Source organism: Camelus bactrianus, chromosome 11 (assembly GCF_048773025.1).
Source record: "Camelus bactrianus isolate YW-2024 breed Bactrian camel chromosome 11, ASM4877302v1, whole genome shotgun sequence".
Classification (NCBI taxonomy): Eukaryota; Metazoa; Chordata; class Mammalia; order Artiodactyla; family Camelidae; genus Camelus; species Camelus bactrianus.
The window spans coordinates 72,153,068-72,165,464 of NC_133549.1; the positions used below are offsets into that span (position 1 = coordinate 72,153,068).

Consider the following 12,397-nt stretch of genomic DNA (forward strand, 5'->3'; position numbering starts at 1 on the left):
TGAGGAAACTGAGAGCTAGAAACGTAAATGACTTGCTTAAGATCACATGGTAGAAAAATAGTAACAAGGATGGGACCCAAACCCAGGCTGTGGCCCTTTGTGATTGGGGGCCTGGGTCCCAGAGCCCTCTCCCCACCCACACCCGCCCCTGTACACACACACACCCGCAGCCCTGGGCTGGGACAGGCCTCAGTTATTACTTCTGACTGTCCATGTTCAGGGTGCAGGCTGTGCTCAGAAAAGTCCTGATGCCTAGCCCAGGGTGCCCAGCCCACTGAGTCCTGCAGGGCAGCAGGGGCTGCACGGCCATCCTGGCCGTCCCCAGGGAAGAACGGACCCTAAGGCCTCAGTGATTTAGGGCGAGGCTCACAAACTGCCACACTCCCTGCTACAGTTTTGCTGCTCCCCTGGGCTTTTCTCCTGGCCACTAGCCCCAAAGATAATGCCAATAACTGGTGCTTCTCCAGACGGGCTTCTCCGGGCTGCCAGGGACGGCAGCTCCAGGAGCCTGGCCTGGCCTGTAGACTAGCGCCATCGCCTGGTGGGGAGCGGGAGTGACATGCTCCTTTTCAACTCTCCTCCATCCAAGTCCCCAGAGCCAGGGGCCTTTCCCAGAGCCCTTGCTGTGACCCCTGACCTCTGGGAGTATGTGAAGGGGACAGAGACGTGAGGCACAATATCCACACACAGAGCCTATCGTCTGGTTGGGGAAAAGTGTCAGGCCAAAGGAGGGCAAAGGTGCTTAAGACGAAACACCAGCCAGCGGAGGTAAGCTTCTGTGCAAACAGGTCTGCTGACTCGGGAGGAGGTGAGGAGAGGCAGATGCCGGGGCCCGGCTCAGCCTCTGGCAGAAGGTGCCTCTAACACAGGAGTGAGTGTACGTGTGCGCTTTGGAGCTGGACAAGCTAGGTTTGAATCTCAGCTTATCCATAAGCCAGGAGTGTGTGTGGGGCCTCTAGCAAGTTACTGTTCTTCTCGCAGGCACATTTCCCGAGTCGGTAAGAGAGGGTAAGAACACTTGCCATCACAACTTGTGTTGTTGTGGGGACTAAATTAAACACTGGACGTGGAGCACTCGACATGGTGCTCAGAACAGAATCTGTTCTTAAAAGAAACCCATTAATAATAGGGAACCAGAGATCAAGAATGATTACTTTTAAAAATACAAATTAGAACAGATTCCATTTCATTTCTATAAGAACATCCCTCTGGGTTCTTACTCGTGTTCTTGAGCAGCAGAGAAAGGAGCAGAGTGGCCAGAGCGGAGGAGGGGCTGGCCCGGCGCTCTGCACCTATTTTACTTAAGCCGCAGCCTTGGAGAGAGCCTGTAGAAATGCCACCGAGCGCTGTGGAGGGGGCAAGGACCAGGCGCACGAGCACTGCCGGCTTGGGAGAGGCCCTCCCTGTTCCCTGTTATCTAGGCGCGCCATCTCCTGTAATCCTCACAACGCCCGCGAGTAAGTGCTATTACTGTCTCTACTTTAGAGGTGCGGAAGCTGGGACACCCAGAGACTGGGGGACCAGCGCAAGGTCACACTGCTTCGAAGTAGTGAAACTGGGATTGGAGCAGAGCAGTCTGGTCCCAGAACCGCTCTACTCCCAAACAATAGACAAGAACTGCCTCTGTGACCTGGGAAGTGTTCATTCCCATTTCTAATAAAAAATAAAAAATAAAATAATTTTAAAAATAATAAATCTTTTAAAAATCCCCATTTCTCAGATGAGAAAACGGCTGTTCAGAGAGGTGACATAACTTTTGCAAGTTCACACAGCAGTCACTGGCAGAGAGAGGATAGTCCTATTGGCAGAGATAGGATAGGAGTTTAAGCTGTGATTTTTAGGCAACTGAGTCTCCTATTTAATTAAACTTGGGATCCAGAAAGTAAAAGCCAGCCCCTCCCCAGTAGTGGGAACTGTAAAAGGTGAGCCGAGGGCCCTGTCAGCAGCCATATTTCCCACAATGCAGCAGAAGCTGGTGTCTGGTGAGAGACAGTAAAACCACACAGAGAGAGGCAAAAACAAGGCTCTGCTGCCAGACTCAGGTCCTGGTTCCAGCCATTTCTGAAGTCCAGCTGCACCTTGCCCTTTCAAAGATTTGGCTGTTCAAATTCAGAATTTGATTCCAAGAGCCAATAAAGCCTCTCTGTGTCCCCAAGTTGTTGTGAGTTGGGTGTCAGGCATTTGCTCAACCAAAATGAGTTCTTGAAGAGAAGGTGGCATTTAGAAACAAGCTGAAACCAGAAGGCTGGGGCACCGGGAAGAATGACAGAGGGGCAAAGAGAAGGTGAGCGAGGCAGAGTACCGATGGGCACAAAGCTAGGAGGGCCATTAGCTCACCCTCCTCAACCCCAGTGCTGCCCGGTTCCTAAGCCTGGCTCTTAGCCCCCAGACTGCCCCCAAACAGCCATGAAAACATCGCGAACTGGCGCTTTTGAACATTTCCTGTTCCAAACGCACATGAGTTTCACAGCCCTTCTGAATTCCATGTGTAGACACTCATTTATCCAGTTTCTCCTTAGAAAAGGCCCACTTCCAATAAATTTTCATACCAGCTAGAAAAACACCCCCTCTTCCAGAACCCCTGTGTACTCTCCCTGAACATCTGCTCCTCCGGCCCCCCAGGCTACCGCACCAGCCTGGCAGGGTGCTTCTCGGAAGGCAGATGGTACCAGCCCAGAGCTGACCCCCGCCCGGCCCTCAGGAAGGCAGGGCTGCTGATGAGTTTGCCGGGTCTGCGCTGAAGCACCTGGCCCACGCGACCAAGATGGAGTCTGCTTCGTCAAACCGTTCACAGACCAACAGACAGCCCTCCACACAGGCCGCCCCAAGGCTGCTGTTAGTCACCCGGGCATTTTAGTTTTGCTACAGATGAGGAATGAGCCAAGAACATGGAATAATCCTTTCCTTTAGAGAGAGAAAAATGGGACCTGGGGGTGTTACTTGACTTGCCTAAGGTCACCAGCCAGTTGACAAAGAAGCTCTCGCTGGGGCAGGTTTCCTGGTGTTGGTGGCCGTCCTGGTCCAGGCAGCATGCTTGGCATTCTGGCTGTAATCAGTGTCGAGTCACACTCCCCACCTTCTCTTCCCCTCCACCACCCTAATGTCACTTTCCCTCTGAGCCCAAACTAGAGATCTTGTTTAATCCCATCAATCTGTCATTTATTGACTCATTCATTCAATGTGTGGCAGGGACGTGGGTCATCTGACCAAATCCTTCCTGTCCGGTTTCAATGGGCTCTTTGATTCTAAGGAACAGAAAGTGGCTCTAGCTAACTGAAGCAAAAATTTTTTAAAAAGAAAGAAAGAAAGATCTTTTTTGGAGATGGGGAAATTCACAGAATTGAAGAAAAACTGAAGACTTGGGTCCCTCACAGGGCAGGTTCCAGAGATCTTAGGAGCAAGAACCCCTGGGCAGTGTCTTGAGGGTCACACACCCCTATCTCCCACAGCCCCGCTCCCCGCTGGCAGAAAATTAGGTGCCGACTGTTGTCAGTGTTTTGGTGGAATCAAGAGTCAACCCCCAGATAACGCTGAGACCCACTTCAGCACAGAACGCCCTGGAGGGCTTGCTAAACACAGACTGCTGGGCCCTACACCTGAAGTTTCTGATTCTGACATAGGACTCCAGAACTTTGCATTTCTAACAAGCTTCTAAGCAAGCCTGGTGCTGCCGGTTCAGAGACTACACTGTGAGAGCCATCGGTCTAGAGAAACCCAGCCTGAGGTTGTGTGTCACTCTTAGACGAGGAACCCAAGGCTCCTTGAGAAACAGGCCCACCACGGCTGTACTCAGTGCGATCAGCCAAGTCCCACAGGGCTGGACTCAGTGAGATTTCCAAAATAAAGTCAGGACACTGTGACTAAAAGGGAGAATGGATGTCAGTTAGGCAGGAGAAAACACAGACGTGCGTTATTCACACATTTGGGGAAGACTCTCAGGCTTTGCTGTGTCGCTGGGTTTAACAGCCCCCAATTACGCCCACTGCTATTCCCAAGGTTGAGGACTCTCCTTGCAATCTTGAAGGAGAACAAGATCTCCCCCTCAGGCAGGCAACAGGTTTACTGCATGCCTGTTATCCGACAGGCCCAATGTTTTTACTGGCAAAACAGCAGCAAAAAAGGCAAACATCAGCTCTCAAGGAGCTTTAGTGGGTAATCAAAATGAAACTTAGTTCTACAGATAGATCTCTATAGCATGCAACAGTGAGGTTATCACCTCCCCCATTCTAGTTAACATGCTTCTATTAATATGGCCTGAGAAGATCTTAGGTTTCTCAGTAGCCACATCCAACCACTGACATGTTACCATTATTCAAAACCATTTAGTGAACATTTACAGTATATCCAGCCCCATGCCATACATCCTGGGAGTCTCGGTGTCTTACGGGCTGCCATTAGTCTCACTGAAATGTTGATTAACTGGAAAGCAGACAAGATCCCCAGATCCTAAATTGGACACCCAATAATCATCACCTATCCCATTGGGAACACTCAGATCCTCTGCACTAGCAGAACCCAGACTGGGAGGCAGGACCCACAGGTTGAGCAGTCTGGCTTCACATCTCTATGTTGTAATATGGAGTCTGCTGCTCTGGAGCCTCCCCCAACCACAGAAGACGGGGCTCCCTACCCCCCACTTTCTCTAAGGGCTTTATGAATGGTCAGCTCTGAGTTGGGAGTCAGGAGAAGAGCTGAAGCATTGAAGACTCCTGCACTGGAAGAGCCTTAACAATCACCTTAGCCTGATCATCTCATTCAACAAAAGACCTTTGGTGTGCTCAGGTTCACACAATTGATAGATGACAATCAGATTCCAGAACCCAGGTCCTCCCCTGCCTTAAAATCCAGTGTTCTCTCTAGCACACCACGAGAAGAGGAGGTAGTGAAGCAAGGGAGAGACAGAGAGAAGGCATCACATTTACACATGAACTAGTCCACTCAGGAGACATGGATGGAAAAGGGCAAGAAAAGACACTTACATGTCATTAAGCAGTTGATGCAATTTAAGCAGCATATCAGGGGAGAACCTTTGGTGCCTATAACAAAAGAGTCTGAGACAGAGCATTCCTCAGCGTGGCCCAGCCACAGAAACAGTGGGCAAACACAGCTCAAAGCTCAGAAAGCTTTTGTTCTTAAACTTGCAATTGGCAAGGGAGCAAGACAAGGAGCAAAATCTCAGGGAGTCAGGGCACTGGGGCCAGTTGCATTAAGGTGATCTGTTGGTCAGAGGGTCCAGATACAGTTACTCTGAGAGGAAAGAAGGCTTGTTAACCAGCTCTGCGGGAGAAAGGAAATGAGGACTGTCTCTTTCCACGCCAGAGCTCCATTTAACACGTGCAAAAGGAATGTAGAGACTGTGTGTGCACGGGTGTGGAGCATCTGGGTGGATAAAAGGAAGGAAGGCGCTTCTGTCCCGGAGCACCTGATCTTCTGGTGCCCGGTTTTCCCAAGAGAAACGCTGAATTTCCTGGGCTGGTCATCGTAAGAGCTAATACGTGTGCAGTGCTTACTACTTGCCAGACATTGTTCTGAGCACTCTGTAGACATTAACTCCTCACAATAACACTCTGAGGGTACAATTACTATCCCCATTTTACATCCGAGTAAATTTTGCCACAGAGAGGCTGAGGAGGTTGTCCAAGGTCACACAGCCAGTGCACCTAAGCTGGGACTGAAGCCAGGCCGTCTGGCTAGCAGAGCTGGCGAGTTGCTGCTGATGCGGCGTGCCCATACAAATCCTCAGGGCGCCCCACTGCTCGGGCTTCTGACCTGCCTAAACTCTCCAACTTGAACTATCGCTGATATCACCACAAAGCACCTCAACACATTCTGGCGATGATAAAATGTTTTGATGGTTTTGCTTGTTGCTTAGAGAGCTCTTACATAGAGCCCAAATGCAATGTTTTAAGGTTTCTTAAAAGACGTAGAATTGGCACATCAGTATAGTGTATGAACAGTCATTTATTTTCTTCCTGTTTCACACAACCCATGATGTAATGAGGAGTTGCATTTGACCCTCAACTCAAGGAGCGACCACCTCTGAATCCTAAATCAGCCCCAAAGATGATGTGTCTCACCCAGCAACACTTCCTAACCTGGTGCCATGCCGGCCACTCAGGGGATACCAGTGGATCAGATATGATCTCTGTCCTCAATGAATTCACAGTCTCCTGGAACCAGAGTGCAAACAACAGTTACAACACAGTGAGTGGTACCACAGAAAGGTCCAAATGCTTCAGCTACAGAGAGAGAGAGAACCTAGCTCTTTGGAGAGGAGCAGGAAAAGAAGCTGAGGAGCCTGGGGTTTGACTGTACACAGCTAAACAGTCTGGACAGTCTCGCAGGAGGTGGGCAGACACTGAGAGGCTTGAGGTGGGGGCACAGTTTAAAAAGGCCACCCTTCTAGATGTATGGAGGGCAGACTGGAAGGGAGAAGGACCAGGAGGAGCGAAACCAGTTAGGTGATGACTGCAGGTAAGAGGCAGACGCACTGGAGATAGAAAAGAAACCATGGATCAAGGACAAAAAATTAGAGGTGATAAAAATAGGGCCTTTTTCTCCTGTGGGGTTCACTTCAGCTTCAGCTTCATTCATTCCGATCATAGCTGAAGAATCACAGAGACCTGGTTTTTAGGTTAGGTAATTTCAAGCTTCCAGGAAACGCCTGATTTCCAGGAAATCAGATCAGAGGACCAGAGTTCAAATCATGTCCATAAAATCATACAACATGCCCTTGGGGAAATCACTTTCTTTCTCCGAAGCTTGGTTGCATCATCTGCAAAGTGGGAATCATGACCTCTGCCCCCAGCCTGTCATGGCATCAGCTCACTTGGGTGCCAAAACCATCTCATCTCTTTTGATCTTTCCTAACAGTAATAATATCAACCTGAACAATTTCCTGAGCACTTACTATGTGCCAGGCACTATTCTAGCATGCATTAACTCATTTGATCCTCACAACAACCTCAGGAAATAGGTAGTTACTATTCTCATTCTGCAGATAAAGAAACTGAGGCAGAAAGAGATGCAGTAACTTGTCAACTCCTCTTAGCGGCAGAACAAGGATGTGAACCCAGTAGAGCCACCTATCATACTGCCTAAGCACTTGCCCTCCCTTCTGTACAGGAAGTCTAGGCTCTCCCTCGGAGCCCTCCCTTCTCCCCGGCATCCTCTAAGAATACTTCAGTCCGGCTATCTGGCAGCCCTCTGCTGCCACTGTTGGGTGCCGTCACAAGGTGTCACTCTCGAAAGCCACTCCCACAAGGTCGGTTCAGGTGGTGTGTTGGTTCCTGTCTGAGCTACAGTGGGGTCCCACACTGGGGCTCTGAGACTTCACTTCTTCCCTACTTCTCAACTACGTGCTTAGATATTGTTCCTCAAGTCACGCTGGGGGTGGGGGGCTCTGAATCCAACAGGTTTTTCAGACTCCCTTTTCCTTTCTGGCTGGTCTCTTTTGGATCCTGGGGGGTCCTTTCCTACCAGAATGCCGTGAGCAGAGCCATGTCATTTGACCTCACCTAACTTCAAGGTTCAGGGAGCCACTGAACTTGAGGGTGAAATACCTTTACACACAGGAGACCCCCCTCCCCAGGCAACTTGTATAACCTGGTTCATGCCCTCTGAGACTGACTACTAAAGGGGAAAGCAGCATTTTCTTTTCTTTTTTTTTTTTTTTTTAACATTTTTTTATTGAGAAAAGCTGCATTTTCTGAACACACACACATACACACACACTCAAAAAACAAAACAAAACAATATGCCCTGTTGTACTCCTTTAATGGGTGTAAATTGCCCTTGTCTACACACAGCTAACGGGCTCCACAGCACATGTTCTGCTCACTGACAGGTAGACACGCTAGAAGATTCCTTCTCTATTCACATCTAACGAGGCGATTACATACTTTATAGCCATTAGGAACCCTCCTCTGTACCAGTAAAAGCTTCCCACAACAGATGTTAGGACATTCCAAGGGGCCACCAAGATCTTACGGAGTGTGTTGAAAGTGTGGGCTCAATTTAGAAGGCTGAACACAGTTTTCTGCCCCGGGCAGAGAGAGCCTGAGGTTGAAGTCTGTTATAACCCTCTGCGGAAAACAGTCCCAACAGCAATTCTCGGCCCGAGCAGGGGATGCCACAAAAAACCAGATGCATCCTGAGGTGTCACTATGATGAGTGCAGCTAGATTTAGCAAATAAAAACAGAAAATACCCAGTTAAACTTGAATATCAGATAAACAACCAATAATTTTTTAAATAAACATGCCACCTGCAATACTTGGGACATACTTTCTCTAAAAAAAAGTATTGGCTGTTTATCTGAAACTCAAATGTGACTGATCATCTTGTATTTTTTCAGTCTGAAGTCTGAAGTATAACCATGATCAGAAGCAAATCCAAGTCCTAAGAAAGCAAAGGTCAAAAGTACTTAACAGGTCAACACTTAAAATTTCATGTGTCTACTAAACACTGGTCGAACTTTTTAAAATTTTAAAACAGTGGTTCTTTGAGACTGGCTACCCATTGGAATTAGCTGAGAATTTCTAAAAATATATATATAGATGCCCATGTCTATCCCTGAGGATTCATATTAAACTGAATCCATATTAATTCACATTAAAGCATTTAATAATTCACATTTTAAGAATTAATAATATTCCTATGAAACAGGCAATGGTAATGCACAAAGGGGATTGAGAACCACTCCCTTAAACTGAAGAGTTGTCTGTACCTGCCTCTTCAGCAGAAGACTTTTCAGAAGTGGTGAAGGAAAGAAGACTGATGTACTTTATTTGCTGTCATAAGCTTCCGTTAAACCCATCACTCACAGTAAGTTCACACTGAAAAGAGCCCTAAATGTATCAGGGAAAAATAGGCACAGAGATAGATCAATTACTGGTAGTTCCTGTTGTAAAAAATAACATTTCTAACCATATTCTTTGTCCTTGTAATTCTACTTTAGAGAATAAATTCTAAGGAAATATTCGGAAGTCCAGACAAATAATTATATGCAAAGATGCTAATTATATTATAATGAGGGGAAGTTGTACTTCCTGTAAATATCATTTCCCTTTAGCCTGAGAACTCTTGTATGATTTCTTGTAATGAAAGCCTACTAGAGCCAAGTTCTCTCAGCTTTTTTTTCTGTGGGAAAATGTCTTTAATTTTTTTTTCATTTTTGAATGATTTTTCTTTCCTTTAGCATTTTAAGAAGCAATTCCAATGTCTTCTGGATTCTGCTGTTTTTTATTAGAAGTCAGCCATCATTCTTCTTATTATTATATCCTTAAATGTACATGTCCCTTTTCTCTGACAGTGCTTAAGATACTCTCTTTAACTTTGGTTTCAACAATTTGACTGTGATGTGCCTTGGTATGGTTTTCTTTGTATTTATTCTACTTCGGTTTTCCTGAACTTCTAAGATCTGTGAATATATTAGTATCTTCATTAATTTTTGAAAATTCTCAAGCATAATCCCTTCAAATATCCCTTCTGCCCCACTTTCCCTCTCCTCTCTTTCAAGGATTCTAAATACGTATATACTGTAGTGTTTTATATCGTCCTACAGTTCTCTGAAACTGTGTTGTAATTTTTTAAATTTAATTTAAATTCAATTTAATTTTTCTCTCCTTAGTCATTAGTTTGGATAAATTTTATTAACCTGTCTTCAAGTTCCTGATCTTTCCTTCTGTTGTATCTAGTCTGATGTTAAGTCCTTTAAATAAAATTTCCACTTCCGTTCTAGAATTTCCATTTTATTCTTTTATAGAGTTTCAGATTCTCTGTGGAAATTTCCCATCCTTTCATTTATTTTGCCCATCTTTTCCACTGAACACTTTAATAGAGTTATAATTCTTTGTCTCCTGATTCCAACATCTGGGTCCTTCCTGGTTCTGCTTCTAATGGCTATTTTTCCCTCTTGATTATGGGTCACATCTTCCTGCATTTTTACATGTTTTCTTTGACTGTGTGCTCATTGGTAAAGAACTGGTGGGCACGTGTGTGGGGTTCTCTTCCTTCCTGTCCCTGCTGCTGCTGTGTACTCAGTGAAGACTTAGAAAGAAGCAATGAGTTCTCCAAGGGAAATCTCTCTCTACCTTCATTCTCTGTCCTTTACCTTCATCAGGCCAGGGCCATGCAGTGGGTGAAGCCCTACAGATAAGAACTGGCAGGTAGATGCCATTTTGCATACAGTACGTCATCCCAGCTCATGGAAATGTCAGCCTGCTCAGCTAGTTTCTCAATGCATCTTCAAAACCACCCCATCTACCATGGGTCTGCTCTCCTATCCACCATACCCCTTTGATGAAAGCAGCCTTATGTCTCATTCTCCTAGTAAGGGCTCTTTCCACTCTGGAATTTATTTCATTTTAAATTCTGGCTTAAAAACCAGCTCAGTGGGGCAGGGAGAGGGGAGGCGGGGTATAGCTCAGTGGTAGAGTGTGTGCTTAGCATGCATAAGGTCCTGGGTTCAATCCCTAGTACCGCCAATGAAAAATAAATAAATAAATGAACCTAATTACCTCTCCCTACCTGCAAAAAAAAAAAATATATATATAAAATAAATTCTAAAGGGTTTTTAACAACTATGATTTTATAGTGCATTCGACTTACTCACATTGTTACAATGAGAGTCAGAAGTGGTCTCTTACAAATTTCTGTATCCTGGAAATGGAAGTCCAAAAGTTTTTCAAAAAGACTTATGAATTGAAAATATGGAGAGAAAGGGTGAGAAGGAAGCCTCTGACATCAGTAGACTATGAGATTATCCATTTCCTCTCCATATCTGAGACCAAATTTAATGCTAAACTGACTCAGGGAAAACACCCCAGGTCACTTGGCTAGGTCTGTATCCCTGCTGAGAAAGCCCAAGAAGGCCAATGTATCAAATGCTCACTGCAACAAAAACACCTGTCTTTAAAAGGCCACCTGTCTTAAAATGGAATGTGGGAAAAATGGAGCAAAAACTAATTTACTCTTATTTCACCAAACAGGATTTCCAATATCATTTAAAATGCCCTTTATCCCCATTCCAATATATTTCCACTTCTTAATCCTGCTAAACTAGAACCAAATCCAGAAGCCCATTTCTCTAACAAACCCGCCAAATACGAAGAGACAGTTTATCTTTACACATGCCAAAAAAACTTGGATCTGCTAGTATTTTTAGCATAAACTATTTCACATGAAGGAAAACAGAAGAGAAAAAAGGAGTCTTACACAAGAGGCCCTTTGTAGCAACAAGTTTTCTGAGCAGGAGAGAGAACACAAAATCTGAAACGAAGACCTTCTTCCCCCAGAATATTCAGGCAACTGTTCTGGGTCTTACTATGTAGAAGGATACAGCTGGTAGAATCAGTAGGAAATTACCTAAAAATCCCCACTTCATTGGTTTTAAACAGTCTAGAAATTTATGGACACAAAAACCTTTTTAAAATCGGATGAGGAGGCACAATGGATGGGGCTACAGCCACATGAGCTTTGACATCCCCAGTGCCCTTCCATCAACAGACACGATTAGAACTGCAAAGATAAAAAAAAAAAAAACTGTCCAATAGGTGAAGCAGTGCTTAGAGGGAAGATCTAAAGGCAATCACCTAAGTTTCCATATTAAGAAAGTAAAAAGAAAAGATCAGCTTCAACCCAAAATAAATAAAGTGGAAAATGAAGACTAGAATAAGAATACTGAAATAGAAAATGGACAAACAGTAGCAATGAACCAATTAAACCAAAAGCTGTCTTTAAAAAATGTGATAAAACTGATAAACTTCTAAACTTACCAAGCAAAAGCACAAACTACCCATGTCAGAAGTTACAGAGAAGATATAACTACAAGTCCTACAAATATTAACATAATAAAAAGGAATAACATAAACAAATTTATGCCCCAAAACCCATTAACATAATGAAATTACCTATCCTTAAAAAGGGCAAATAACAAAAACTGACATAAGAGAGATCATCTAATGATCAACAGGCACGTGAAAAGATGCTCGTTAATGCTAATTATCAGAGAAATGCAAATCAAAACTGCAGTGAGGTATCACCTCACACCAGTCCAAATGGCCATCATTAAAGTCCACAAACAATAAATGCTGGAGAGAGTGCGAGAAAGGGAAACCCTCCTACACTGCTGGTGGGAAATGTAATTTGGTGTAGCCATTATGGAAAACAGTATGGAGACTCCTTTAAAAACTAGAAACAGACTTACCATATGATCCAGCAATCCCACTCCTGGGCATATATCCGGAGAGAACACTAATTCGAAAACATACACGAATCCCAATGTTCAGAGCAGCACTATTTACAATAGCCAAGACATAAAGCGACCTAAGTGTCTATCGACAGATGATGGGATAAAGAAGCTGTGTTTTATATATTACAGACACACACTACTCAGC

General features: G+C 45.0%; 1 pseudogene; it reads left to right on the forward strand.

The window, feature by feature from the left end:
* Window positions 1-1,960: 1,960 nt before the first annotated feature.
* LOC105075409 (E3 ubiquitin-protein ligase RBBP6-like) overlaps window positions 1,961-12,397 on the forward strand; it is a 48,101-nt pseudogene continuing 37,664 nt past the window's right edge.